Raw genomic sequence first — 27,389 nt, 5'->3', positions numbered from 1 at the left:
AGAGGAAGTATTGATGCTTTATCTGCTCCGAGCCGCTATGGATGCTTGTCAGCTGGGTCATCTACTCCACAAGTGTCCAGTTCACCTTCTCACTGGTCCTCCAGCTTATTTGGGGCCGTTTGCTGAGACCAGACTCTCCATGCTCCTCGTCAGCTTCCTTCCTCTTTGTCCCCTGACTGACAGAAATCTGGCCCCTGGCCCTGGCTGTAGGGATCTGAGTCTGTGTGCTGGTGGGGGAGCTGGGCTCTGAGGGGTCTCTCAGCAGCATTGTATATACGATATACGTATATATACACGTATATATCCGTCTTTTTTATCCAACCATATCGTTCGAAATCTAGACTTTTATTAGAGTGAAAAACTAACTACGGTACTTCTGTTTTTTCTTTCAAGGGAATGTTCACAGTGGTGCAGGGATTCTAAAAAAGATGTATTTTGTAATGAGTGTTCATGCAAGAAGAAGTAGTGACTATTTTAAGGACTGTGTGTGTGTGTGTGTGTGTGTTTGAGCAGTGAGAGACTGCATGTGTGTGAAATTTGCAGTAACACGAAAGCTGTGACCACAGAAGTGTAGTTTGAGTATATAACAGTGTTGTCTATTTATCCTCATGGTTGCTGCGTTCGTTTTTTAATCTTAAAAAAGCTTTTCGGTGATGAAGATTTTTTAGTGGCCCAATAAAAAAACATATTTGAAGCCCAAAGCAAAATGATTTTTTTCTTTTTATCTTAACAACGGATACTGTTTCCCTTGTTGAATTCACTGCACCATCTCTCTCTCTCTCTCTCTCTCTCTCACACACACACACACACACACACACACACACCTTTCCTGTCATGTGATGTGATGGGTGCCTTGTGATAGTTGATGTTGTTACAGGAGACACATTCCAGTGTGAGTTTGAGAGGGATGAGGGATACAAGGTGTGTGTGTGTGTGTGTGTGTGTGTGTGTGTGTGTGTGTGTGTGCTCTAAACACTCTCTAAATCCATCACACATCACCCATCAGCAAGTCTCACTCTCACTCATCAGCCTGGTAACTTCACACCACCAGCAACCCAACCACAGACCATATACCCTTTTAGCTACATATCCCCTCCGAGGTCATCCGTTAAAACTGCAGTTTCAAGTTCGGTGGAACTTACATCATGGTTGGAGGACAGTCTGTGATAATATTCCAGTACTTGGTCTCCATAGAAACACACATTTTGAGCACACAAGTCTAACACTTGACCGCATTATTTATGTGCTTCAACTACTGCTGCCTGATTTGAACGAAATTCTTCAATTCTAGAACGTATGATTAATTCTCCTGTCCTGTTCCTGCAAGATTAAACCCGTCCTGCTCCTGGATGCAAAAAAATCGGAATTCCCAACCAAATGTCAGGCTCTGCTGTGCAGCACAGTGATGATGTAAGCCAGCTCAGACTGAGAGGAATCGATCTTTCTCATCCGCTGAGCAGCCATGTTTCATGCTCCTGCATCTGTGCTAAAGGCTCACATCTTCTAACTGTGCCAGGAAAAAGAAACCACGCTTGCCTGAAGTTGCAAACGCGCAACTAGACTTTGAAGGACGAAATGTCTTGCATGAGTTGGTGCAAATTCCGAGGTCACATATGTAGGATGTTGAACTTAATGGGGTAGTTCTCACAAATAGGCATCCTGACCTGACTGGGATCATTTTTCCCTCCTGTATGACTTCTTTGTGACTCCAGACTTCATTTGCCACTAGTTTGAAACTACTGGCAGCCCACTGATAACAACGACAAAACTACCCAGAAAAGTATGTTCATAAACTCAAATGCACCATCTTGTTTCATCCACATCTTCTCTATCCAGCAGCGTGCTCGCTAATCTACAAAAACTTTGATTTGAGCAAAAAGCAGACTTTAACCAAGAATGATGCCATTAGTTCTATATGCAAAGGCAAATTCATTCCAAATATAAAATTGCAAATAAACCGAATTTGCACCCAAATATAATATGATATATTAAATAATGTATATATGATGTATTATAACCAGGAGCTGAAAAGTAGGAATCTTGAATTTCCGTGTACTAATACTTCAAAGTGCATTGTAAACCTGCAGCAGATGTACGATAGTGAGCACCGTGGTGGACTTGTTACTTGTCGTGACATTGCTTTACAACACAAACGGGCTGCGAATCTGAAAGCTTCTCGGCATGTCACTCTCATCGAGCCCCCGCCCCGCCGCACTCTTCACGGGAACTCCCCCTAAGTTCCCCCGGTACTCCTCTCTCCGCTCATTCCCTCCATGAGCTGTCACACAAACACACACACTCACATATCCTCCTCCTCTCTCTCTCTCTCTCTTTCTCTCTCTCTCTGTCTCTCTCTCTCTCCACATACACGCACTCACATGCGCTCTAAGTGCCTGCATGTCAGAGCAAACGTCCGTCTGCTGTTCCCCGGTAACGGAAAAGCGGCAGTTTGATTTCGCAGTCTGCGGCGAGCCTCGTCGTGACAGAGTTGGGAAGCGGCTGAAGGAGCAGTGACGGCGGCGGAGGAGAACCGAGGTAAGAGATGGTGTCAAGAATGTGTTCCGTCTTCTCTCTGTTGAGAAACTTTACGGTGTGTTGACCGTCCGTGCTCGAGCTCAGCCGTCAGCTGCGGTGCTTTTGATAACCAGGGCGTGTTTACTGAAGTATTCCTCCTCGCGCGCGCGTGTATCGGCGCGTGCGTGCGCGAGCTCTTGTCTGCCTCGCTCCCAAATAAAGGGGATTCTCCGGTTGTGGAAGTTTTGGAGGTTAAACAGCCGATCATTGAAGACATCGACCCGATGTTTGGGGGGATGGGGGGGGGGGGGGATTCAGGTATTACAAAATAAAACGCTCCAATAATGTAATAATGTAATATTGTCTCCACTTATAAGTTCATTTGGTAGTTTTACTGACTGTTGCTAAGATTTCTACTATATTTTTATAAAACGGAAATGTATTTTTTGCTCTGTATACAACTATAATTCTGACACTGATGGGCAACAACACAATGTAACTGCAAGTGTGCCAGTGTGTTTGTTTCTGAGTGTGTGTACTGACTCCTAAGTGTGTTTGTATTCTTCAATACTTTCATCACGGGTTTGTTTCTGTGTGTACTTGCATATGTGTGTGTGTGTGTGTGTGTGTGTGTGTGTGTGCGTGTGTGTACGTGCATGTGTGATATCCTGTCAGATCCTGTGAGGTGGGGGTCAGTCACAGGGTCTCCCCTCTGGAATTCTCCTAGAATAGATGTCACAGGCACACAACCGCTCGCGCGCTCATACACACACACACACACACACGCATCTCCAGTCATCTAAATGTCTTTTTAATGATGACCCATATTAACCTCTAAGCTTTGATCCTGAAGGCTGCCTTGATACACACTTCATTTCAAAGCCCCTCTCATTCAAGTTAGAGTGTATTTCTCTCTGTGACACCAGTATTAATGTCACCAATACACACTGCTTTTATTATTTGCAGCGGTTGGTTTTTGTTGCTCTGTGCGTCTGTTACTGCTGTGATCTGACTTGATTTTTGCCAACATCCTACTGGCTCGCTTGTTGATCCGCATCCTTGAAACCGATGTGGTTTTACCTTTCTTGTTGACTAAAGGCTCTGTTTCCATCATCTTGGCTTGAGTTGGACTAAACATGCCACAGCCCGGCTGAGGGTGAGCTTTCAGGGAGGGGCCGACGCAGGAAAGAAGAAGGGTATTTAGCAGGAGAAGAAAGCTAAAATTGTACTTGAAAGCAAAATTTGTTGCACTACATTGCCCAAGCTACTGAGTTTATGCTTTTCTGCAGGTGTCTGACAGATTTAACCTCATAGTTGAGCAGTTTTTATTGTCACTGTCTGTCAGTGATTGTGTTTCCCAGCCCAGTGATGTCATTTGTACGTGTCCCACCACCCTGGAGTTTCACAGATAGTTTTCTATTTATTCTTAAATAGACAAGGGTGGGGGTGGTGGTTCCAGGAATGAGTCAGAGAGAACAAAACCAACGGTCGGTGTCTGCTCCCTGCTCAGTGGCTTCTTCTGTAAAGATGACGGATGCCTGAAAGTGTGTGTGTGTGTGTGTGTGTGTGTGAGAGAGGATCTTGTCTGGTGTAACCTGAGCCTGGCTGGACACACAGAATCTTGGAAGGCCACAAAGACCACTCTGCCTGAACTGTGGGGAATGTGGAAGTTTGTGTGTGTGGTTGTGGATTTAAATCAATGCCACACACACACACACACACACACACGCACACACACACACACACACACATCAACAAACGTCAACAAGTGTTAATCATGGAACCAACAACGACAGTAAGTATTGTATTGGTCAGTGTAGTTCAGAGCAGTTTTGTGATACGTCCTCCTCGGGTGTTAAGGCTCTACACAGACACCTGTAACGTGAAGCGTGTCATTGTCGACACAACTGCTACTTTTAATTGGATACTCATGTGACTTGTCGTTGTAAAGTGAAGATTCTTGTGATTCGAATCATTTCAAGACACAACAGGAGGGAGTCAAACGCCTCTTTGAAGCCTCATGGTTTATTCGGATACGTGTAATATCATGTATGATACTGATTTTTTTTTCTTCCTGATAACATTTGGAAAATCCATTGTTGCTCTGTCGTAAACAACAGTGACAATGAGCAAAAACGAAGAAGCTAATCTTAATAACGATCTAATATAGTAAAATATTTAGTCCAAAACACATTATTACAGGCATTAAACTACACCAGTGATGCACGATTACAACTCGCTCAGGTTTCTTTTCAGCCTGATGACGTTTCATCCACAGCAACTTCTGTAGAATTGTTTAGCCACTTGTTTAGAGATATAAATGCTTAAAAATTTCACGATGGTAGTATCTCCTGATGTGTTTTACGCTGTAAAACAATATCTTAAGCTGGTGTTGCTCACAGACCTTATTCCAGGCATTTGATAAACTTAATAAAACCATCTACTGTGAAATGAGGGTTCAACAAGGATTCAAACCTGTAGGCCTTTCTATTTTGGATGCTCCTGCACCCAACTTTGTCTTTATTTTGATCTTTACAACATATCTGAAAGGTTTGGTGACAGCATCTCTCGGAGTTGTGACACTAACACAGGGACAAACCTATCCACAGACAAACAGACCTATAAAAACCTGCCCAAAAACCTCCTCTGTGGTAGATTCTGTAACAGTTGGTATCTGTGGGTTCACAAAGTACCATGAACACACTCTCACAGACACACACACACACACACACACACAGACACACACACACACACACACACACACACACACACACACACACACTTCATTTCAAAGGTTATCGGTGTGTATCATCTTATCTGGGTTGATGTTGTCATCCTCTATACAGTACTGATGCTATCTCAAAAGCTGCTGCCTTTTTTAATCTTTATCCACATTAAAAGCTTCTTTGATACAAATTTGTATCCATTTTAAATGTCAGAATATTTTAACATATCTCACTTTTACACCATTACCCTGTTTCTCCATAAAAAAACCTCCTTCCCTTTCATCATCTACACACTGCAGAGGAGTTTTGTATTTTTTTTAGGATTTTTAACTTCCATGTAAATCTGTGTGTTGCTAGAATGGATGGTTTGTGGGTGGATTGGTAGGCGGATGGGCAGCCGAGTCTGGATCTTTTTTTTTTCTCCTTTCTTTTTTTTTTTTTTTTTAAACTGTATTTATATTGGCAACAGTTTTCTCACAGTCGCTCACAGATGTGCGTCATTTCACAGGTGCATGTTGTTCCCAAACTTCGTGACTCGATGTAATTTGATGTGTCTGTGGGTGTTTTTATTAATCTGGGTTTCATTCATGTCTCACATAGGTGAGGAAGAACAGTAAGTGCCTCTCACAATAATATCTCACTGGAATATATTGGGAGTGTCCTGATGTCACGGAGGAACGGCCGTGGTTTGGTGGTTTGCAGCAGACAGATGCAGGTTGGATCAGCGCGCTGAGTCACAAATTGCGTATCCATAATATCCCGTTTCATTCCTGCTCGGTTAACTTGGCATTGTCTGACTGACTCACATTACCTCATAGTTCGTTTTCCAACGGCGGTCTTAAACCTAAAGGCCCCTGTAGTCAATTGGATGGATGTAAAACTGAACATGTGACATAGCACAATGTTCTCATCAACGAAATTAGTCACAGTGTATCCGATTTCTTTTTACAAGCATGGACAGCACCGTGGTTCACGTCATACACAGTAGCACTACCACACACACACACACACAATTCAGTATGGTCAATCTTCACTTGGAGTGAAGATGACAGGTTTAAGTTTGTAGAACGATCTTGAAGATCAAACGTAACCATGCTGCTGAACATGATAGCAGGATATTTCAAAAACTATGGAGGGAGGGATTTTGATGAAATTCAGTGGAAATGAAGGTATTGACTTTTAGAGGCGACCTGGATCAAATAATAGATCCCGGTTTTGAAGACTGTTGAGGATGTAAGTGTTAGCTGCATTTTTTTTTTCTGGATGCCATAGACGAATTCTGATCAAAGTCCTCGAGTCCATGTGAACGTTTTGGCTTCTGGAATTAATCTCCGTCATATTCTACATCTGTGATCCAGAGGATCTTTTTTTTTTGTCAATGTCTCTGAAAACTGGATTCGGAGGAGCTATTTTGTGAACAGAATGCTTGAACATGTGATATCATGTTACTCCTCTTTATCCATGTTGTCTCCTTGGTGGAGGTATTTGCTTTCTGAGTGATTTTTTTTTTTTTGTATTGAAATAAAATATTTTTGTTGCAAGTTAATCATTAGGTACATTGTGATTGATCTGTTGCATCTTTTTCCTTTTGGAAAAGTCCAACACATAAAAGTAGGTTTCATTATTGCAGGATGACCGCTTGGTACTCCACTTGGCTCTGTCTTTGCCAAGTGCTGGAGAAATCAGTGCTGCCAAACTTGATGAAAAAGAACTCAGAAAACTTTAAATCTATGCTGGACTGAAACACGTGTGCTCTGAGAGGCCAAAAGCTTTGAGATTAAAGTGAATCCTGCAACGACTGAAGTGTATAAACGCCTTTTTGTTGTCATCAAAAGTGGGATAAACTGCTATTCCTCTTCAGTTTGACTTTATTTTTAGTCAGGTTACCTTTGGAGATTTTTTTTTTTTACTGTGTTTTAGAGAACCCATTAATATTTTCATTTGAAGAAAGAAATTGTAATTGGTCAAAATCAGGATTGGACCATTTATATTTTTAAATGTTAATTTGGCACTTAATCAGAGGAATTGAATGCATGAATGTATGAATTTAAATGTGTTTTAGTCATAATGTAGATTTGAACAGGCTAGGTAGTAGGATGCTTTGCTCTCATTCTCAATATTTAGCTCCTCCTCCTACATAAATAATAAACATTTGTTTCCATGAAAATGCAAAAAAAGAATATTCCAAATTACTTAAACACAGCAGTTATACAATCGTGACTTCTGCACCTGTATGGGCATGCTAGGCAACAATAGAGTTAAGCACAATAACAGATGTTGAAACTGTTTGCACAAAAATAGTCGCATGCACACATGCAGACACACACCCTTGGTTTAGTCTAACACAGTATCAGGGAGTTGTCCTAACTCTTTCAGAAAGCTTGTGTGTGTGTGTGCGTGTGTGTATGTGTGTGTATTGGGAGAAAAGAAAAAAACAAGCAGCAGGAAAAGGAGCCAAAATCACTTAGAATTCAACATTTTAATTGCATTTTTATTTTTGGCTGACTTTCTCGTATAATTATGATTTAGATTATACCCACACCCTAGCTGTGTCTGGATGTGTGGGTGTGGGTGTGGTGTTTCTGTAATGACGCCAGGATTTAACTCTGTATACCAGGGCACCGTCTGCTACGGGACTTCACACATTTATGCTTTCTAATTGATTCATACTGTGATTTAAGTAGCGCTTTGCACCTACATGCCATTAGTTGTGCAACACACACACACACACACACACACACACACACACACACACACAAAAGCTGAGACTTACTCATCACAGCAGCACAAGGCTACTATTGTATTTAACATCTTCATGGCACTTTTAGTGACACACTCATTCACATTTCCCAGCAGCATATGTGTGAGTGTGTGTGTGCGAGCGTGTGTGGGTGGTCGTCTCATATTTCGTGTAACTCTGCTGGCTGCTAAAAATGAAGAAGTGACAGGGACAGTGTGAGAAGGGAATGTGTTAGTGTGTGTGTGTGTGTGTGTGTGTGTGTGTGTATCATGGAGGTGGCATTCGCAGCATTTTTCGACCAACTACGCTTGTGGAGGGAAGAGGGTGTTTCCAAATTTTCAGATTTTTTTGCTATCACATATTCCATTTTAGAATTGAGAGCAGAGTGAGTACAGTGTTGGCCATGTTTGCACTGACCTACCTTGATGCTTTAGTATTTGATCAAACATTCTCTACGTCTAGAAAGAGACGTTGCCTTTGAGAAGTCAAGATTCAGAGACAGTGGGACAGTTGACAAGATATTTTAAGGTAGTTTAGCTGTTTTTATGTGTGTGTGTGTGTGTGTGTGTGTGTGTGTGTGTGTGTGTGTGTGTGTGTGTTGTGGTTTGTGGTAAACCGGAAATAAGCTATACCACCGAATGAAAAATGTGAGATTCGGTGGTCCACGGTATTGGTTTTAATCATTTTTGAGTCGTGACACTCCAGAATGATAAAGTTCTTATCCTGCCACCGCCTGCACCCTGCACATCTTCGTCTGCAGACTAAATGATAAATTCCCTTTCCTTATTTGTTTTGTTAACCAAGCCGTCACGGTCAGTATGTGTATTTTTTGGCTTAAATAAAAAAGGTGAGGTCACTGGAGCTGTTACAGTGTCAAAATAAAATAGTCTTGCAGGCCATATACTTCAGACATTTTTCATAGTCTTGAGTTGCAGGTAGACTTTCACTGTCACACACACTTAATACTGTTGATAAGATAAATTATGTCATGGTTACAGGCTGCAGAATGTAAAACATCTGATTCCAAAGTGAAAATGTTGTATGTTGGCCCTGCGATAGATTGGTGACCCGTCGAGGGTGAACCCCGCCTCACAGCTGAAGGCTGCTGGGATAGGCCCCCCCCCCCCCCCGCGACCCTTAACAGGATAAGCGGGAGGAAATGGATGGATGGATGGATGGATCTTAAGTTGGGAACCAGTCAGGTGCATAGGCTCCATCCATCCATCCGTCTGTCCATTTCCATTTTCTTCAGCTTATCCTGGTTGTTAAGGGTCGTGGGGGGGTGGAGCCTATCCCAGCAGCCTTCAGGCGAGAGGTGGGGTTCACCCTGGACAGGTCACCAGTCCATCACAGGGCCAACACATATAGACAGACAACCATTCACACTCACAGCCAAACCTACGGTCAATTTAGAGTATCAATCAGCCTCGTCCTCTCTTGATGTCTTTGGACTGTGGGAGGAAGCTGGAGTACCAGAGAGAACCCACACAGGAACAGGGAGAACATGGAGACTCCACACAGAAAGATCCTGTGATGGAGCCGGGACTTGAACCTGGAACCTTCTTGCTGTGAGGCAACAGTGCTGACCACTGCAATTCCGTGCCCCAGTGCATTGGCTCATAAACGCTAAATATGGATGGAACTATTGTGACAAGTGTTCATTTCGGTAGCTATTTTAAATTTTTTTTTGTCTTAATTTAGTCTTAGTTCTGTGTCTTTTGTTCGTTTTCATCACATGTAGTCATCCTCATCCTGTTGTTATTTGGCCATTTTTTAGTTGAATGAAAGTCTGAGCATTTGAGGCTTCTTCAACTGTTTAATCAATGAAAAGCAGCATCCATGTCTTTACACTGAACCATCACTTATCTCCTCAGGTTCTTTGGGCAGCTGATTTTGATCTGAGTGTCGACGAGATAATGTTTAATTTTAAATCTGGAAAAAAGGGGTGGTTTACGAACAAACTGGTCAACTAATTAGTAATGACATCTACCAAAATATAAGTCCTTTAGTTCCTGATCTGGGTATGGACGGCCCTCAACACATGTCCAAACACTTCCCACTAATCACTAATCCCTGAGATCTCACAACACAACGTCAGCAGCAGGCAGCAGTCACAAGTTGTTCAAGAAGAGGTAAAACCAAGTTACCCTGAGGTAAAACCAAAACTGAGCACACCCATTATGTTGGTAATAATGTGTCATTACATAAGAAAGCTGTCTGCACAACTACAGTAACGGAGATGATGTTACCAGGAGAATGTTGGGAAACAACAAATAACACGTAGGTTTACTGCCCTCTGGAACAGATATTATTGCACCTATGATTTGTTACACTCATGACCTATGAACTTGAAGATAATCAAGATATTAATCACATTTAGGTAGTTTTTAAGTCTTACTGATTCACTTTCTCCTTTTTTTTTGGCTTGTACATTTTAAAATATGGACTAAAAGTGTAATCGTCAAATAAAACATTTTCATTAAAGAGTCCTAAAAACAAAAGCACCAGTGCTGGGAATTGAACCCAGCTCACAGAGGCGTGATTCATCCAGGAGTGTATGTGTGTGTGTGTGTTTCTGTGGGAGGGTGGACTATGCCCAATGGCCTCTTCTAATCACCTTTAACCACTAAGAGATCCACCCTGGGAAAGAGGATGAAGCCCAGACTGAAAAGAAGGAGGGAAGATAAGTGAGTCAGGGATGAGGAGATGGACACTTTGATTCACACATCTCCCAACATCCTTTGCTGCTCATTGACTGGATCCATTGTGACTGTGTTACAAGCTGCTGATTGGTCGGGTCTGAATGTCACTGCTTCTTGTCCTGGGACTCTTGGAATTTGTGTGTGTGTGTGTGTGTGTGTGTGTGTGTGTGTGTGTGTGTGTGTGTGTGTGTGTGATGGGTTAATAGCTATGCATTGAGTGCTTGATTGTGTTCTGCTGTCCACACTGGCTGTCTTTGTCCACACACACACACACACACACACACACACACACTCACACACACACACACACACACACACACACACACACACACACACACGCGCGCGCGCGCATTCTCACACACAAAGTGAGGCAGGCATTCCTCCCGTGGCAAGGCACTTGCCAAGAGAGTGAGAGGGAAAGAAAGAAAGTAGTAACTAACTAACTAACAGTACCATTCATAGTCATGCTGGTGTGGTTTCTCCTGGCTCCGGTTTGAGACATGAATGGGTCCAGAGCTAAAAATATATTACTGCTGCTTTTTATGCTTCTCTAACTCTCCTGCTCCTTTCATTACTTTCTTCATCTCTGCTGAGTTCTCACACTGTAGAAGCCTTCGCTGCACTGAGATTCATTTCATTACGTCTATTGAGTCAGGCAGTTATTCAAGGGAGCCGCACGGGTTAATAGAGACTGTAAAGCAGAGGCGACATACTAGAAGGATAACAAGGAAAGTGGAGGATGCATTTAAGGAGGGATAACAAGAAGAACCGAGGTATAAGGAGACAGGGGTGAAAGTCTTTCATGCATCACAACATCTGTGTAACAGAAGAACAAATACCCCTAAAAACAGCAGGAATTTTGTGTTTATATACTACATTTTGGTGTCAGTTTGAAACGATTTGATAGCCGAGATATCCAACAAAATGGCAAAACAAAATTGTGACAGGGAGAATTGGCTTATAATGTCTGCTCCTGCGATTAAAAATATTAATATTTGCATACTCATTGTATCACTAGAGGAAGTGTCAATTTATTTCATTATCTATGTCTTGCACACACACACACACACCCCATTCAGTGCATTTACACAATGTTAGAAAATGTAGATTTATTGCTGCAGTGGACTAAAGCTCTACTTTTAAAAACATTAGTCTGTTTGAAATGGTACTTTTCAGTGACAGACTAACACCTGGATAATGCCACTGGTCAATCTGTTCCAGCAAGTGTATGTTTCATCATGGCGGTGAGCTCCTGGGGGGATAACAACATATTTCTGGATGGATGGATGAGGAAACAAATTTTAATTATGCTGTCTTCAAGAGTTGCACATTCTTAGTCCTGGGATGCCGCTTGCTAAGCTAAACTTGTTTGATAAGTGATGCTAAAGGTCAACCAGACAGGGGCTGTAAGTTGCAATATTGCCACCTATCATTCTGAAGGTTTTCCCTGGTTCTTTTAAATTGGGACAACAACAGTAGTCCGGTTAAATGACCCAGTTGAACTTGATTGCAGTTGCGTGTGTAAGCCCACTGAGTGTGTGCCGTTGCCCACTGAGGTAGTGGGATGTCCTGGCCAGCCACATCCTGAGCTGTATAACAGACAGTCTGACTAAATGACTTTTAGTCATTTAGCTTTTATTGGTCAGTGTGGGTAGACCTCGCGTCTCACTCCCCACCACAGATGGAGAAAGATGGAGGGTAGAAGAGGGGAATGGGATGGAAAGAGAATGATAAAGCATAAGGGCGTCAGAAATCCAGCTAAACCCATAAGAGAAGGGGAAGTTGGAGAAGTTGGTAAATTATTTGATCTGATGTTGCTTTACCACGGAAATACCTCCGGTGCAGTATGGGGAAACAGGGGGAGAGACTATTTCAGGCTTTTGCTCCTGTTTGTTATGCCAGTCAGCATCTCAGGGCAGAGAGAGCAGGCAAAGGTTTTTCTAGAGCTGTAAGTACATTATCATGTGAGGTGGGAGGAGAAGAGGAGGAGGTGGAGGGCTCTCTGGGGCGAGGAAGGGAGGGAGAGCAAGAGAGAGAGAGAGGGAGAGGACCCAACTTGCACCAGTGTGCCCTTGCTTGCTTTTTGTCCTCTCACAGTTTAATCTAAATCCATTCGAGAACCTTTTATTGGGGAGATAAGATTGCTCTGACATTGCCAAAGCTTAAGTGCATCTCGTTCTGGGTGGATGGAAGAGGAAGTAGGCTGGTGGTGAGAAAGGAATGACAGCCTTTATCTGCGTCAGTAAACACAAGCCAAGGGAGTCCCTAGATTGTTTATACCCCCCGCTCTCATGCATACATACTTACTGTAACACTCATAAAGACACACTCCTCCATCAATCAAGGCCTGCAGCTCATGTGCATGTATGTAAAGACACAAATACACACATACGCATACATTCCGTGGTCAGACAAAGAAGCGTCTAAATTTGTAAGTGTGTGTGTTTGCGTGGTGTTTTTTCGGCAGCCAGAACTGAATGAATTGAAGTGAGTTGGTCAGATCTCAGCCTGTTTCCTTCCTGCCTGCCAGTCTGACCACCAGTGCATGTGTGTTTACTATATATGCGCGGATGGTTGTGTTCAGTGCAACTCAAGCAGGGATGTTTGACCCATATCTTTTCTCACCAAGTGTTCTAGATTTTTCCTCTCGTAGTTGCTCATTTGGTGTATTTATGACACACTTTGACATGCATACTTTTTTCTGTTTCCTTAAGTGTATTTCCAGCTGTCTTAATGTGAAATCCTTGTAATGGCTCATCTGCAGAGCTGCTTTTGCTGACACATTTGCAGGACAGAAGTCATCTCTCGCTCTGTAGTTCTTTCTTCTTTCTCTCTGTCTCACCAGCCACTTTTTTTAAAGCCATCTTTACACTAACGTTTGTGCTCAGTCGAGTGCGTTTGATCCATCCCATCTACTTTTCTTTTTAAACATTCTGGACTCTACCGAGCACGTCTGCAATACAGTTTATTATCTTTGTGTTATTTTTCATTGTATTTTTTTGTTCTTGGTCCCTCACGATATATTATGATTTACAATTTACATGATTAAATGAAAATTTCAAAAGCACAGTTGAAAATACAACTTGCTGTGGACCACATGGGTAGTTTCCATTCCAATTTATAAGAGTAGTATTTGGAAAGTTGCACAGTTTTACACCCTGACTGAACACACTGAAATATAGCTGCCGTATTCTTCGAGGGTAATGTCCAAGAAAGTGCTGCCATAAATGATCTTATTGTCATTTTAAGAGCATTATATGACACCGACGTAATGATAATAGCTAGGATTTTAAGTCTATGAAAGTGTTCTAACTTCAAACTTTAACCTGCATGGTGAGATTTCTCACTCACATAGGGGAACTCAGCGGTTTGGTTTTTATGTACACTTGGGAACAGATTTATTGTTTGCTGTGTGCTCAAACCAGCAATTTCACCAGAAGACTGCTGGTTTGAGAGAAAGGGAGGGGATGTCTGAGCAAGAAAAGTAAACAGACTTTAAGTAAACTGGTCACGTTGACCTTGAGCAATATGTTGAACTTAAATAACTTGAGCGGGGGTTGCTTTTTTTTCTGCCAGAAGGCAGAACTCAGATAGAAGTGAGGCAAAATCCGAGTCGATGCTGCAAGACGCCAATGTTAATTTGATCAGCGTGTCTTTGTACCGTTTGTTTTTTTGTTTTTTTGCCATCACTTCCTCTGATTGTCAGGGTTTCCATGGTTACAGACACTTCTGGATTCCAGCTGTGAGACAGACATGCACTGACACCAGACAGATCAGAGTAACTTCAGCTGGTAGTTTGAGTCGTGCTGAGACTGATAAAATCCTGAAACATGGGGATTCTCCTCTGATCTCTTCCACAGACATCAAAAGTGTGTCTTTGTATCTCCTGAGTTTCATTAAATAATGCTATCATTTTTGATAGAATTTCACCAATCACTCACTGGTTTTTGAGTTCAGATCCTTCAGGTGTCTGATGAATGTCTGTACTTGTGATAACAACAAGCAATACATGAGCGCTGACAGCAGCAAAACAGGCTGCTGTCATTTTTATTAAAATTGTCAAACTACATTTGCCTTTTTCCCATCATTTTGCGAGCAACTGAGAACAACATTTGTTCTGGTTTTATGCTGAAATCCACACAATCTTTACATCAGCAGGACACTGTGAAAGGAGTCAGTTACCACGCTGAGAAGTTGAAGTTGCAGCATTGTCGCCTGCAGCTCCTCGTGTAACAGCTCACTGTGGCTTCTCCTACCACATTTCAAACTGATCTGCTGTCACACAATACTGAAAAATGGCGGTTCCCTTGTTTTATAGATGTGTTTTTAGCGGTCAGTGCTAAGCCGCACACGTTTTATTGTCTGTAGAGTGTAGGATGATCATTTCATGTATGATTGGAACTGCCAGCTATATTAGCTAACACATTGTACAATTGCGTTGATGCTAAAAACATGTGTAGACCTCCTTTTGTCAGTGTCAGGAAGTCCAAAAGGGAATCAGTTAAGAATAGGACTGATTTGCAGAGGAGATTATGGCATTACCATCAGTTAAATCTCAATTCCTCTCCCTAGCGTTCAGTTACATTGTACATGTAAGTTTAAATGGAAGTGTATATCTTTAAATTCCCTTTTTAGATGGAAGGTTAACATCTGGGCAGCAGTTGTAGGCAGTAAAAGAAAATTTGTATCTTTCCCTTGTGTTTGTTATACGCAGGAACCTTATTAGATCGCTGAATGAGGTATTTTAGCTTTTTTTGCATGACATTTTGAAAGTTGACATAAAATTCCCTTGACATTTGCATGGGAACACAGCTTCTCTCCAAATTTTGCTCTTTTACACAAAGCCTTGAATGTATAATTACATGAGACAAAGCGATTTCACTGATTTTTACTTTTAATTTCAGTTTTGCTTTTTGGTTTCTTTCTTTTGTTCTTTCTGCCCTCCCTCTTCTCCCTTCCCCTCCTCTTTCTGCTTCTCTTTGTCTTGTCTGTCTCCATCATCTGTCTTCATCTGCTCAGACAACCTCGGCAAGGCCCTCTTCATCTCTTTCACCCCCCATATCTTCTTCCTCTGGCGTCTCGTCTGTCCAGGTACAGGGCCTGCAGGGGGTAAAATGCACATACTGAAGAGTCACTGCCTTTGATCCAAGACTGTGTGTGTGTGTGCATGTGTGTGTGCATGCACACGTGTGTAGCTCTAGTCGCGTTGGATTTGTACAAGCCTTTTTCAATATTGTTACAATGGTAAATATTTTCTTGCTCTCACTGTTACTTAGGAGATTTTTCTCCAATGACAAATAGTGTGTGTGTGTGTGTGTGTGTGTGTGTGTGTGTGTGTGTGTGTGTGTGTGTGTGTCCTGTGATGCTGTGGTCTGATATCAGTGGTATTCTTTCATCATCAGTGAGGTGATTCTCCTGCTATGTGTTTGTGTGTTTGAGTCGCTGCAGCTGGGCCACATCACCTGCACGCTAACAGAACTTTCAATCTCTTTGTCCCTTTCGTTTTTCTCTATTTAATTTTTGGGCTTTTTATTTATTCATGTATTTTGTCCATGTTTACAGAAGAAGTGGGCTTGAGAAGTTAAATTCAGGCTGGCCTCCATTTCACAGTTGAGAACAATTTAGAATTTTTACCCAGTTGTCCCATGAATTCATATCTAACATCAAAGGTTTTTCTCGATGCAAGCAGACAGTTGGTTCACCACTTGTTTCTCAGTAACATCTGAACAAGTGTGGGATTGTTATGGAAATGTCATGGAATTTGGCTCAGATACCAACAGCCCCCAAGGAATGAGCTTTTTGGAATAGCTTTGCTGTATTTTAGGATGTTTTTTTTTTTTTTTTTTTTAACAATACGTTGGCTAGAGGACTATAGGTCAAAACTGACATTTTATCTCTAATTCTGGAATTTTGAACTCATACAATTTATTGTATTTCATTTATATGCCTTAACTCTTCTTTAAAAAAAACAAGAATGCTATGGGATTTATTTATTTTTTTTGCTTATACATGCTGATATTTTCCCACTGATTTGGTTGATAGCTGATGTTTGTAGGTATTATCTGTATATAAACAGGTTTTTATGATACTAACGTTTTGTTAAAACTGAGAAACACATATAAAAAGACTGAAGTTATATATATTTTTAAATTCCAAAGCATTTGGAAAAGCCGAAAACTCGTTGCTCCATCAACACTGAGCGAACATACAGAAGATAATCTTGATTTGCTGCACTGATATTGATATCAGGCATAAGATTGATACCTATAGATTTTGAATTAATGATGAATGTATTTTGATACCACTGACGTGCCAATACATTTTTTTAATCTTTAAAATAAAACAAAATCAAAAAGTCAAAGTTTTTGCTTATTTTGTCTCCAAATATACCAGTTAACATTGCTTAAGTGTTTTCTGGCAAATGCTAATGTAGCCGCATAGTTAAAATGCTTTCATATCACTGCGGTGATGATTATGTGACGACACATTAATTATTCTGAATGTGTCTTTTGATTGGAACTCCCATTCAAATTCTTCTCCCTCATCTCGGGTCGATTGGGATTCTTCATCCTGCTCTCCTCCGCTGTTCTAAGTCACGCTGCTCTGCAAGGATTCAGGAATCACTTGGTAACACATAAATCTAGTCCTGATTTTCTAAATAGTGGGATCCACTGCAGAAACAATATCACCAGATCTCTACCAGTGAGCGTACTGTCCCACCCTGACATGAACACCGAGCTCATATCGCTGCTGTGTTCAGTTTTAGACAAGTTTGAACTATCCTTCATGAAGGGTATGCATACAACATGCCATACTGCATTTTCTCATGATGTAACCGTTTCTATTTTTAAAAAAAATCTTCTTCGGGCTGATAGGCTCTGCAGAGCTGATGCAGAGAGAATATTTGAAAGTTTAGAAGTTACAGTGAGTGTGGGATGACAGCACAGTAGAATGAGATTAAAATAAACTATAATTAGAATATTACAATCCCACACTCTAGTTTCCCAGTACCAAGTCTTTTTGATTCCATCCTGATTAAAGAGTGAGTTTAAAGTTCCAACATCATGTCAACTATGTTGATGTGGCGTGAGTGTAATGACTCTGTAATTTCAGCCTGCTAACCTTGTGATTAAGCACTGATTTACTAGTTTATTTGTGGCAACATTGTGTTGAGATTCACAATAGAAACCAACACAGTCCAGTGACGGGCTGCACGGGACTGATGGGAACCAGGGAGGATTGCAGTGTTTGGGTCCTCAGGGACAACCGGGGTTGTTTTTGTTGATAAACACATTCTCATGGTTCTAGAGCCAAAACATACATGAGCCCCCCCCCCCCCCCCCCCCCACACACACACACACACACACTCTCAAACAGATGCACTGAAGTTGGAAAATCACATTGAACCTGCTATTATCATCATGTCAGCTAAGAGGAAACAAAAACAACATTTGCGTTCTCTCTTTCTCTAAGGATTCCTTTCACATATCCAGAGAAATTCATAAATATTAAAGTGTTTCTCTTGAATGTGGAATATTTTGTACTGCTTTGCACAGTTGATACATTGATTCCTCTTCCCGCTTCCTCCTCTCGCAAGATGCTTAGTCAACTTGCAGAATATAAAACCAGAAATCTATCAGAGGTTTGTCCTGTAAATGTCTTAAGCAGTACTAATCTGATGCTTACCTAAATAATCTAAGAAACATAAATCATTTGAAGATTAACTGACTTTAACACTACCTCTTTGTCACAGGCCTCCGCTCAGAATTTTCTTTTTATTGAACTAATGAAAATTTTTCCATCTACTAGGTGCAACTCCTCAATCACTATTTGTACGAATACCCCCGTAATGCGACATAATTCATATGTAATCATGAGCTTGGACTAAGATGTCTGGTGACATTTGCAGCCATTATTATTTATTTAGTCATCTGTAAACCTAAAGCATATTTCCCTAACCAAATGTGCCTAAACCTCAACAGACCTCAAGATCACATCCTTATCAAAACTATCTTTGTGCTGTCTTCTTATCAACTTTGCACTTGATTGATTGTTTACAAGGCATAAATGATAAATGATCAGCATATTCAGTGTCACACCCTTTGAGTGAACTTTTTTCTAACAAGTTTCATTCATTTTTAATTCGGGCTCAAAAGACCTCACCTCATTTTTGAGTAAGGATAACTTTTGAAACGGGGTCAAATTTCACCCGAGAACAACATGAAGGTTAAAATACTGCTATTTCCACTGAGAAGAAAAGAAGCTGCAGGTTCTCCCTGCAGAGGTTTGAACGTGCATTACTTAGACATGCACCGTCCGACGCATGACTACGGCACAGGAGGCGGACACACTAGCGGGGAGGCTGAAGCCCTTGGGTGCTAGCGCCAGCGTGTCTCTGAAGTTGCTAGAGAGTCAGGTTCACTCTACTCTTACACTTGTGCACTGATGGTTCGCACAGCTGGACATTATGCAAGTATAATTGTGCATAACTTTTTCTTAAGATATCATATGTCGGTTTGCTGGAATGGGTGAGTGTAGTCGTTGAGTGCTAAGACTCATCTTCTAGCTGTGCAGGCTGTTAAGAGTGAAAGAGACACTGTGACGGTGAAGGAAGGTATCTAAGGTATCCATCATTTAGGCTGAATCAGGGGACCCAGGCTACCCTACCCTCCCTGGCGTCAACACTTATTTATAGGCTGCACACCTCCAAATACCAGCATGTCCTCCTCCTCCTCCTCCTTCGGATGCGTCCTATTTATCACACACTAAAGTGCTGTCAGACTGTTTTCTCATCAGTCATATTGTAATAGATTGCACTCTGCTGTCTTTGTTTGTCTCCAGTGATCACAATTCCTCCTTTTTGTCATGATGAAAAGGATGATGGATGGCAAATTAGACAGGGTGAAAAAAAAGGGGCCGTTCTCGAAGTAGAAACAACGATTTGAGATGACATATGTTTACTGTTTTTAGTCAGTCTCTCTAACTTTAGTCCACGTGGATGTATTATGTTGTGTGTGTGTGTTTATGAGAGAGGATGCATGTGCATGTAGATGTGAGTTATCTAGTGGGGTTTTTTTTTCCGACTGTTTCTTTCCCTTTCTGTCTAGCTAAGCATGATGTACTCCCTCAATTCCTCTCTTTTAAGTCAGAATATCTACTCTGCTAAAACCGGGGGCATTAATCCCAAACAGAGCAATGTATCACTGGAAAAGAGACTTGAAAAGATGGGAAGCTTCTAAAGACTCAGACAAATGACGGATGCTTTTGAAATGAGCGCTTATTTTCCAGAAAGAAGATTCAATCACTGGACTTGAGCTTGACACAAAGGCCTGAAAGCCTTTTTTTTCAATAGATCATTATAACCAGAAGTTCCCCCTCTTCTTGACTTCATAATGAGGCTGTACGGGAAGCTGCTCTTTGGTCGCAGACGGAGGGAGGGGTGGAGACTGGGCCGGAATCGAAGCCAGTTTCCCAGAGGTTTACTGACTCTTCACTTCAAAGGGGCGAAACAGTCACACCGCCAAAGCTGCTGCAAATCCTTCAGGATCAGAAATGTGTGTGTGTGTGTGTGTGTGTGTGTGTGTGTGTGTGTGTGTGTGTGTATGTACATTTGCAGTCGTTAGGAGTTACAACTCTAGATGTGAAAGGTCTATTTGAGGCCTGTGTATAATCGGTTGGTTAATTATTATTTCTTTGTTATATAAAACCAGCTTCACCTGTCAGGTAGCTGATTTGATGCAGGTAATGGAAACTCTTTCATCTTTCTTTAAAAAAACAAGAACGCTACTTGAATCCATCGGTGTAGAGGTGCCAAAAGTGACTTCACGGCATTGAAATATGATGTAATTTTTCAACTTTTTTTTTTTTAAATCCAGAAATACTTACTAATAAATAAATACTAAACTATCAATTCTCCTCTGCAATGCCTCGCCAGGGGTTGTTTTAATATTGGCAGTGTGGTAGATGAACATTACAGCTGTGTGGGTGGTTATTGTGGGTGTTACAGACCTTTCTTGCATTGGATCCAGTTTGTGCATATCATTTGTGACTGAAAGTAATATATATGTGTGTGTGTGTGTGTGTGTGTGTGTGTGTGTGTGTGTGTGTGTGTGTGTGTGTGTGTGTGTGTGTGCACGCACGCGCATGTAACAGAAAACAGATGTGAGCCATGGAAGATTTGGAAGTGTGAAGACTGGATGACTTTGTGTCTTCCTTCTCTGTCTGCTTAGTAAAGCTAACTGGAAAATTGCAATCACCACCTTCATTTTATATATGTATATGTATATATATATATATATATATATATATATATATATATATATATATATATATATATATATATATATATACACACACACACACACACACACACACACACACACACACGGAAACACACACTCACAATTACATTTATAGCATTTACTGGCTAGAAGGAAAAACACTCACTCACCTACATGACATACAGCTTTTACTGCCCTCTCAACCCTTATGGGAAAAAATACACACACACACACACACACACACACACACACACACACACACACACACACAGGCTGGAAACATAAGCTAATGACACATCCAGCAGTCTACAACATGTCGTCATACCGAATTCATGTGGGATTTAGAGACTGACAAGGACTTGACCTGGCTTTTGTTGGAGAGAAGTGTTCATGTTTGTATGAGCTGCTACTTTCTGTGTGTGTGTGTGTGTGTGTGTGTGTGTGTGTGTATGTGTGTGTGTGTGTGTGTGTGTGTGTGTGTGTGTGTGTGTGTGTCCACATCTCCAGATAAAACCTCTGACCTACCTCACACAGCCACATACTGAACAGCATCTCATTCTTCATTCTTCGACTGTCAGTCGTGGTGCTGACCTCCAGCCCTCGCTGCTGCATCAGGATTACCTCGCCCTGCTTCTTTAGCTCTTTAAGGGAGTTTAAGATGTGCAGGTTAACTGCAGTTGTAAACTGATCAACATATTATGGCCGGGTTAGATGGAAAGAATATCAGGAAGCTGAGATTTCAGTTTAACTTTTGAGTCTCCTCTCCCGTACGCTGCCTGCCTACAGGAATGTAATTTTATTAGCGTTAACTAAGAACATCAACAGGGAACTGAGTCTTCAATAAAATACCACACACTCCCCCTCCCCACAGTTTCCCAACATCTCAGACCCCTGCAACACACATTTATTGCCAACAACCATAGAAGTCTGAGCATGCCTGACTGAAACAGTGATGCGGCAGCACTACTGAACAGTTTGCAGTCAAAACATCAACATTAATAATAAAAATCATCCCCAGTATGATTGTGGGTGGCTAAAATATTGTGAAAATGTTCATGGAAACGGCTAAATTAGGGGAGAAAAAGGGGTTACGATCTCTTGAAGAAGTGTTTAGTGCTAAAGAGGAGATGCCAGGCTGTTAAGTGAATACGCTTTGATGTCGGTGACCTCTTTCTCACGTGACTGACCAGCTGTTTCCGATGTTTTTGTCTTCCCAGACGTTCCCAAACTTTGTCTTTGTCTCGGCAACATGGTTGATATAAGCTGGCATGAAAGAACAATTCCAACTTCCTCAGACTTCAGTCCATTTTTCGCTGCTGGATGACCTTGTCTTCTTCCTCTTCTCTGTTTGTTACAGCAGCGCGTATTGTTGCTTGTATCATCTGATGAAAACAAAAATTTGCTTTGTCAATTCTTCCTGCTCCAAGCCATTTGAGGGTAGTGCGCCTAATTTACTTTTTTTGTAACCTTTCCAATTTAAAATTTGCCCCACAATTAAAATGAATGTGTACTGAATAAAGGTTACAATCATTTTAACAACTTAAACAATGATTTAGCACTTAAAAGCAGTTAGCAGAATTGAATATTTTATTGCAATAACCTAGCATCTCACCAAACTCCAAATGTCATAAATGGAAACCATGTGCAGTTCAAGACTTTGAATTTTCTCTGTTTTTATTTCGTCTGCCGGGGAAGCTTCTGCTAATTTTGCAACATTCCAAAACATCTCACCAAACTCCAAATGTCATAAATGGAAACCATGTGCAGTTCTCGAATTTTGTTGAATTTTCTCTGTTTATATCTTGTCTGCTGGGGAAGCTTCTGCTAATTTTCTTTTCCTCTTTTTACGTCTGCTCGATGCACTTTCTAATGGCTGCTTATAAATGATGCTGTTTCAAGATTTTTAAACATCTCCTACTGCCGACCCAGGAATAGTTTATATTTCTGTGTGTGTGTGTGTGTGTGTGTGTGTGTGTGTGTGTGTGTGTGTGTACGTGTTGGTCAGTGTGTCAGTATGATCAAATGAAACAGTAGTCAGGGTGATGGTTCAGGCTTGCCGCCACTTCGAGCCATTGTAACAGCACAGTCTTCCCACTCTTCCTTTGAACTGCTGCTATAATGATGGAATGTTCTTTTCTAAGCCTAACCCAAGGGAGGCTAGTGTGTGTGTGTGTGTAAAATGGTATACATACTGTTGCCTTTGTCTTTGTACTCTTGACATGCTAGCCTACAATCTTGGTTTTCTGTTCTATGTGACACAATCAAATGAGAGAGAAAGAGAGATTGAGTGTGTGTGTGTGTGTATATGTGAGAGAGAGAGAGAGAGAGAGAGAGAGAATACATTCCTCTAGGTTAGATACTATCATATACAGATCTGACATGAGGTCACCATGCTGAAAGCAGGCTTGCCTGTCAAGAAGCTCTGTGTGTATTTGTGCACAAGTGCATGAGTCTATGTGTGTGTGATGACAGCAGAGAGATGAATACCCCCCCCCCCCACACACACACACACACCTTCGCTCTCTGTCAAGTCCTGGTTGAACATTATTGGCGTCTAATAAGCCATACTCGCGTCAGCTCGTGTAGTAAATCTTTGCCATTGTGCTGCTATATTACAAACAGATGTGAGCTGACAGGATACACGTAAATACAGCCTGCAGCTATGTTGAGACGCCAGAGAAAACACTCATTGTCTCTCGCTCTTATTATGTTTACTCTGACTCTTTGTTGAGACCAAAACTTGTTGGTCCTTTTTTCTCTTCTTTTACTCATCTAGGTTTTGTGCACCAGCTTGTCTGAAGTCCATGACTGACTTGTAAACTTCTGCCTACCTTTTTATGTCTTAAATCAGATTACACCATTAAACCTTAGTAATGTGATCTGATTATCTTCTGTAAATGGGAAGATGGAAATGTTTCAAATTTGTCCAATCAAAAGAATCACAGCCGTGGCATCACAAACAACAACATAGCTTCTGGAAATTACATTTTCAGATTAACAATGAGTATAACTTAAATATCAATCTTTGAATTGTAAATAAGGAATAAAACCTAAATGTCAGTATTTCTTTTTTCTATTTCCATATGCAAACTCATTCAGTGAAGAAAAAATACAATTAGTCCCTTTAGCATAATGAGATTTCAATTTAATTAAAATGAAAAATAATGAACTTCTTGAAATGAATTATTCATATACTGTAAAACCTTTGAAACACTGTTACAGACTGCAAGGGCACAAGGACGCGTGCCTTCACAGCTAATGTCAATTTTTTTATCCTGCAACGAAAATAACACAAAATCTTTATCCTTTAACCTTGTCCCTGAACTGACCCAAGTTTTAACTTAGCATTTTATACTCGGGGGACCTAAACCTCACATTTTGTTGAAGAATGCATGTGTACCTAAAAAATGGTGCCGATTGAGACCCAAGTCTCCAATAGGAAGAGCTCTCATACAAGTACTTGCTGCTGCGTTTGCATATTTTGCAGGTTTTTATAGAAACAAGTACGTGCATTCTATGTGATATTCCAGATGTTTAATCCAGCGTAGAGTAGAAGAGGACTGCTTCTCATTAAGAAAGTCTAGACCTAAAAACCCGGCTTAGTGGCAGCGTCACAGCCACATGCTCCTCTGAACCGCAGCCACATGCTCTGGAGCATGTATGCACTTGGCATACTGTGGAGGTTTATGGGCAAGTGAATGAAAATACTGGTGAGCGCTGATGTTTGAAACAGATGAGATGAAACATCAAGACATGACACAATGGAAAAGAGAGAAATGAGGATAATATTTCTTGTTCATAATCCCAAAGGTGGTGTGATACTCAGAGTGGATACATCGACCGAGGTGTTGATGTGAGGGGGGTGGATAGAAATGAAAAGAAGCGTTAGGTAGTGATGGGTACATCCTTGAGGGCAGAAGAGAAAGAACAAGAAGTAAAAGTTTGGATTGTGAGGAAGGTGTGCAGTAGATGAGTAGAAATGTCGCCTCTGTTTTTTTGTTATTATTTTTCCTGTAAATTTTCACTTTTTCCCACAGATATGTTGGAAAGCGGGGTAAACAAAAATAGCATTGTTGAAAGCAGCATGGAGGTCAGTTACAGAGTGTTGACTGTTTCACATCTTCTGCTCCAGCCTGAACACAGACTTTATTGTTAGAGAACATGTCATAGCAAAACTGACTACAAATTACCACCTTCTCCTGAGTTATGTGTTAACATCAACACTGATCGGACTGATAAACACCTGTATACGCCAGGCGGGGTCATCTGACCCGAAAATGCACATCGATTCAATTGCATTGCATACAAAATCCAGATGTTAATGGCTTTTTTTTTACAACTTTTTTGGCCAGAAGAAAAGGGGCTTTAGAAACAAACACACACACAGACACTCTCTCACACACACACACACACACACACGCGCACACACACACACACACACTCACACACACACACACACACACACACACACTCCCTGGGATGAAAAGGCTGTCAGATATTTGACCAGGAGCAGCGAGTGGGGTCACATGCACAAACACAAGTCCAAGAATAGACTCTAAACACCAGGGGAAGAAAATAACCCAGTAACACAGGATGTGGTGAAACAGAGTGTGTTTGTAAAAGAGCAAAAATAGTGAAAGATCTGTGCTTTTTCCTCTCTTTTTAATACATTTAGCTGCTATCAAATACATCTTGATTTTACTAACAGAGGTAATGAATCCTAGAAGTAATTTGAAATCGATTAAATCTTCACATAATGCCTTTAGTTGTGTTGTTCCCGTTTCATGAGCCAATTTTCCATCTGTTGAGGTTAGAGTTACAGTCCGACCACAAGTTTAATAGAAGAGAGGGAAGAGAGTTTAGGGAGCGGTGAGGGGAGTCCAGTTTTATAGGCTTGTTTGTATGACAGGTTGTAAATATCCCATAACAGGCTTAAAGTGACAGCTGGACCCTCGTGCTGTCATTTCTGCCCCAGCTGAAACTGCAGTGTGTAGTAAAACAGAGGATTTGGAAGGTTTTTGAAGGGAAAAAAAACTGCTCACGTATTGGGTAAATCAGACACTCAAAGAGTTGAAATCCACAGACTAGTCAGGGAACCATGTTGACGTCAGAGAAATACATCAAGAACCGTCAGATTTTATGGCACCGAGTTGGGGTCTTAGAGGTACACAGACTTCACTAAGAGGAGGGATAATTTGTGGTCACAACACACATCATGGAAATCCTGATTATAGGGTTGGATGGGGCCAGTAGAAGGTAAAAAATTGGTAGTGTGTCCAGTTTAGAAATTCACTCTTAACCGCTCTGTTCAGCTCAAACACTGCTCTGAACAGTGTCCTTTTGTTATTTTCTGTAAACTTTTGTCAAAATAAGCCAGATGGAAGCTGAAAACATGAAGCGTCTGACAATTTTTTAAAGACAGTTTAGAAGCAGCGTGCTAAACAATCTCTTGTTCCAGCTTCTGAGAAGTGGGGATGTGCCGCTTTTCTCTATTTTATTGGAAATTGACTGAAATCTTTACGATTATTGTCTTAATTGTCCTGTGCCTTTTTTTTAGACAACAACCCACAAACATCTCACTGATGACACTTCATTAAAATCCACAGATCATTAAGATTCTTGCAACAATGCTCTTGTTACGATGTAAAAGTTCCAGATCGTCCAATCCAGGGAAAGATTATTATATCCATTAACACACCTTTATATATTTTTGCAACTGCAAGATGACTATGATAATTTTTGTTGTAATTGTGGGCCATGTCTTCATCTAATTTATACCAAAAAAAGGCAAAAAGTGATGCCATGATTTTCAACGTTATCTGTGCCATATTAATATGAGCCCAGCAAATCGAGGTTTTTTTTGTTTTTGTTTTTGCTCATTGTTGTTGTTTGTCATGAAGCTGCAATGAACTATGGCCTTTTCTAAATGTTTTTGAAACAAAGACGATGCTCCTTTTTCAAATTCATTTTGTGCAGATGTCTTTTTCAGCATAAATTAAATGTAAATATCTCATGAACTTGTATTTGTTACGATGATATCAACATTGAGACAAATATTGGCTGTCGGCTAATCGGTTGTCAAATGTCGGATATCGGCAAAAATCCAATACGGTGTATCCCTCATCTTTACCAAAAATGCATAAAAGTTTTATTTGATGTCAACGCATATTTTAAGCTAAATGGCCATATGCAACATCAACTTTGTCTATGATGGTAATGAAAGTGACACATTTGCTATTTTTAGAGTATCTACCGTTTTACTGCCCAACACCAGATGACATCAGTCTGCTCTGTCTCTGCTATGATTGGTTGAAATATTGAGGCTGGAGAAGGGATGGAAGACATGTGAGATAGGCTGCACCACAACGTCCTGATTTAGATGTGGTTTGGTTTGTGTGTGTGTCCATGTGCATAGTGGTGAGGCGAT

General features: G+C 41.0%; 1 protein-coding gene across 2 annotated transcripts in view; it reads left to right on the top strand.

Annotated features, from left to right (window-relative positions):
• Nucleotides 1-2,281: 2,281 nt before the first annotated feature.
• The window catches only part of ppp2r3a (protein phosphatase 2, regulatory subunit B'', alpha), a 66,496-nt gene continuing 41,388 nt past the window's right edge, over nt 2,282-27,389 (top strand). The window contains exon 1 of one of the 2 annotated variants that reach the window (XM_086182819.1): nt 2,282-2,535. The gene's annotated coding sequence lies outside the window, so the exon portion shown is untranslated. Of the gene's footprint in view, nt 2,536-15,699; nt 15,774-27,389 lie in introns of those variants that run through there. The other variant, XM_086182820.1, reaches the window with a different exon arrangement.

This window comes from Aulostomus chinensis, chromosome 17, assembly GCF_037954235.1.
Source record: "Aulostomus chinensis isolate RoL2024-O1b breed Wild chromosome 17, RoL_Achi_v1.0, whole genome shotgun sequence".
Taxonomy (NCBI): domain Eukaryota; kingdom Metazoa; phylum Chordata; class Actinopteri; order Syngnathiformes; family Aulostomidae; genus Aulostomus; species Aulostomus chinensis.
This window is presented reverse-complemented; position numbering and strand designations above follow the sequence as displayed.